The following is a 4,302-nucleotide window of genomic DNA, read 5'->3' as shown; positions in this document are numbered from 1 at the left end:
CAGGAGTAACAGTGCTTGTGCTTGTGATGTTTTTCATTTATTATGCTTTGTTATTCTTGTAGTATTTCTTTAATTTACTCATTTATCTATCATTTATCCATTAATTTCATTCTTATCTTTTGTATTGTTGCTTTAATTCAACATGCACCAATGCTAAATTTTCTATACATCCTAATCATGTGTTTTAATGTGAAATATATTATTTACTTCTTTGATCTCATTGTTTCTGCTTTAAATGAATACATTGTTTAAACTAATACATTGTTAGCTAACTATATGATTTGTATGTACAATTCTGAAATACATAACTCGGACAAAGTCACTTCTGATTAGGGTTGGGTATCGGTTGGGTTTTATCCGATACCAGTACCTACTCGGTATTTTTTAAACGGTTCCGGTGCTTAAACGGTTCTTGAACCGGTAATTAAGAAAACAAAACCACATACACTTTGTCAAAAAATAATACCCTTTTATTTACAGGGCCAAACTGGACACAATATTAACTTAAATCTTTAAACAAGTAACATGGTAATAATAAATAAACCAATACAAAATTAAAATTCAGTCTAGTAGGTTGTCAAACACTGTGCATTGTTCGGCTTTTACACTCCATGTGTCGCCATATGTTTCATTAAATTTGAAGTGTTACCTCCCTTGCATGATATTGCTTTATGGCATTTGTTGCATGTCGCAGAGTCTGCATTATTACACGTAAAATGCAGCCAAACCTTGGAGCGTTTTGCCTTCGGCATCTTCATTAACACTAGAACCGCCGGGGGTCGCTGTATACCTAAAACCGCCATGCGGGTAAATTTTACCCACGCACATTACACCCGTTTTTATATGGCTAAAGAGCATATTATTTCACTGTATTATGTCACTGTCTTCACAAAGAAGTGTCTAGAGTCATGAAATGATTATGTCTTGTCATCAACTATATTTTTGTCCTGTTGTTTTATGTTCAAGGCTTTTTATGCAGGCTACACTAATCACTTTTCATAACGGTCAAGATAAACAAGTCTGCACTGACAACGAGAATTAGAAGGAAGTAAATAGATATTTGGGTGGTGTAATATTATAATTAATCATATATTAAGATAACCCATGTTATTTAAATTGCTAAAATAGCCTATAGAAAATAATGAACAATAATAATTCCCCACACTGCATAGGATGTATGATGCGATGACAAATTTAAGCACGCAGCTTCACCTTAATTATTTATATCAAAAGTTTATTGATGCTGATCTGTAACTATTGTAGTAATCCTGTCCTGAAGAACAGTCAGTCTAATTTTTCTCGGAGGCTCTGGATCGCTGTCAGATGACCCGGCCAATGCTGAACTGACCTAGGGACGAGTCACTGATCTCACCACCAACAGACTCTCCATCACTCACGGCATTTAGAGCTTCTACCTCTTCTGCATCCATAAATCGCCGGCTTTTACTCATTGTGACTTTATTTATGAAACCGATGACCGCTAATTCAGTAAGTGAAAGGAGTTGCCTAGCAATGTACAATGTTTAAACATAAGGGGACGCGAAAATACAGGCATTATATAGGTAAATTTGACCCGCTTATAGGTATAAATGCCCCGTTTTTTTATCTGGTTTTATCTAAACAATTTTTAACACCAAGGGATTGTAAATTACACAGTTTTAGTAAAAGTCAATGACTGTGAGACTTGAATGTTTTATTGAAAACCTGTTATGTACATTTGAAAAACAGCCACGGGTAAAATTTACCCCGTGACAGTTCTAGTGTTAATCCTCTCGCTATCAGTTCAACAAGTGTGCCGAGTAGCGGCACTGACGTCACGCAAGTTGACGCCGGAACACCAGGGGGGCGGTAAAAAAAAAATCAGCACCGAAATCAGGCACCGAAATTTTCTTTCTTATTCGGTCTCGTTACTACCGTTTACGTCGGAACCGGTTCCCTATTGGCACCGCGTTTCGGTACCCAACCCTACTTCTGATAACAGATCATTCTAAATTATAATGTAGACATGCATTTTCTGTAAAGCTGCTTTGAATCAATATGTATTGTAAAAAGCGCTATACAAATAAATATGAATTGAATTTTACTATTTCGGTATAAACATGTTGTGCAAAGATCAGTAATATCAATGTTTAAGCTCTGTGATTGCTAGAGGGAATAACTGTATTGTCTCACAAACTAGAGGAATTATCTCCAGTCAAGGTTGCAAAATCTTATACATTTCCATTTGCATGCCATAAGAACCATGGTTGAATGTATTTTTGGTCAAATGAAGCCTCACTCATCATTACTGTGTTAGGATTCTGAAAGAAGAGAATTCAATTTGCAGGGTAATACACAGCTTATTTAGAAACAGGAGATCAAGGGGTAACAGAATAGCTAGGGCTAGACTGTATAATGTCCACAGTCAATGACGGCCTCAGGTAGCAAGACAAAGTCCATGGAACGGTAATGCCCAGCCAAGAGCAGTCTGCAGCTCAGGAGGCCAAGGATGATGGTGAACGGGACAGTGGAAGCAATGGGCAGTGATGGCAGGTGAGGTGGGGAGAAGAGGAAGGGAGATGGCAGTGGGGAAGCCAGAGATAACTGAGATAAGCACAATCCAGCAGCCAGGGAAACAGGGAGACTGGAGAGAAAATAAAAAAAGTAAAAGAAAACTGATCTGAAGGCAAAACCACAAAAGATAAAAAAAGTAAACAGAAAAAACTGTTGTGCCAAAAAAAAAACAAAAAAAACAATTGACAGTTGAACACATGGTGCAAACAACACAACAACATGTCCCAAGCACATGCCGAACGAAAACAAACACCACACGCCGAAGCACGTGAGTGGACAAACAAGACAGCCATGCACTCCAGACGAACAGAAACCACCATCCTGACAGTACATTACTGGACAAAGGCCTGGGCAGAGGGGACAGCAGCTTCAGAATCCTGTGAAGAAAACAGAGGAGGCTGATAACCAAGTGAACACTGAAAAGGGGACATACCAGGTAAGCTGCTGGCTCCAGGAGGTGGGATTATGTGATGCCAGACAGCGAAGCATACGCTCCAAATCCTGGTTGGCCCGCTCGGACTGCACGTTGGTCTGCAGATGGAATCCTGAAGTCAGACTTGCAGTAGCCCCAATCAGATGACAGAATTCCCTCCAAAAGTGGGAAATGAACTGGGGCCCCCTGTCAGACACCATGTCCGTCAGAAGACCATGAATCCTGAAGAAGTGATTGACCATCACAAGTGCAATTCCCTTTGCAGTGGGCAATTTGGGAAGGGGTATAAAGTGTACCACCTTAAAAAAAACAGTCAACAAGCATCAATACAGCGGTGTTGCTTTTGGAGGGAGGGAGGCCAGTAACAAAATCAAGGGAAATGTGAGACCAGGGGTGGGAGGGAATGGACAAAGTTTTCAGCAGTCCAGTGGGAGGCTCATTAGAAGACTTATTCTGGGGGTCAAACCAAGCAGGCCGCCACAAACTGTTTGGCATCTTGGTCCATGGTGGTCCACCAAAAAAGCTGATGGACAGAAGCCAATGTTCTCCACACTCCTGGATGGCAGACCAGCCTCGATGAGTGACACGCAATGACTCAGGAACAAACAACAGACCATCAGGGCACCACACAGGAACTGTCACCCCTCGCAGAGCCTCCCTGATCTATCACTCGACCCCCCAGGACATGCCAGCCACCACAACATCCCCAGGCTCAATAGTGTTGGGCAACGACTTACTCCTAGTGAAGTCAAAGAGATGAGACAAAGCGTCAGGTTTGACGTCCTTTGACCCTGGCCGGTATGTGAGGGTAAATGGAACTGACCAAAAATGAGTACCCAACTGGCCTGCCGAGAGTTCAACCTCCTGGCTGATTGGACATATTCAAGGTTTTTATGATCAGTCCAGACCAAGAAGGGCTCCACTGCCACCTTGGCAATCTTTGAAACATAAGTGGTAGATTGTAAGGCAAATATGATGGAACACTGAGTCAGAAATTAACGGCAGTCTGCCGTCTGGCTAGCCATTACCTCTACATTACGGGTGGTGGCTGTAATCTGTGAGGCATGTTGTCCTAGCAGAGGCAGGGGAAGCAAAGGGGCAGGTGACTGGCTGTTCTAATTATGATGGAATTCACAAAATTAATTACAACATCTCCTATACAAATGCATGTTCAAACAAGATGTCTCGCATTATATTATTGCACCATAGGCATGAAATTAAATAAACACAATTAATGTCTTTTGAATTTCCAGGTTTCTACAATTGTCACATGTATGTTCTGTTTTCATTGTGTTATGATTCATGACTATAATTTG

The sequence above is a fragment of the Megalobrama amblycephala genome, unplaced genomic scaffold (assembly GCF_018812025.1).
Source record: "Megalobrama amblycephala isolate DHTTF-2021 unplaced genomic scaffold, ASM1881202v1 scaffold496, whole genome shotgun sequence".
NCBI lineage: Eukaryota > Metazoa > Chordata > Actinopteri > Cypriniformes > Xenocyprididae > Megalobrama > Megalobrama amblycephala.
The sequence above is the reverse complement of the archived record's forward strand: the minus strand, read 5'-3'. Positions refer to the sequence as shown.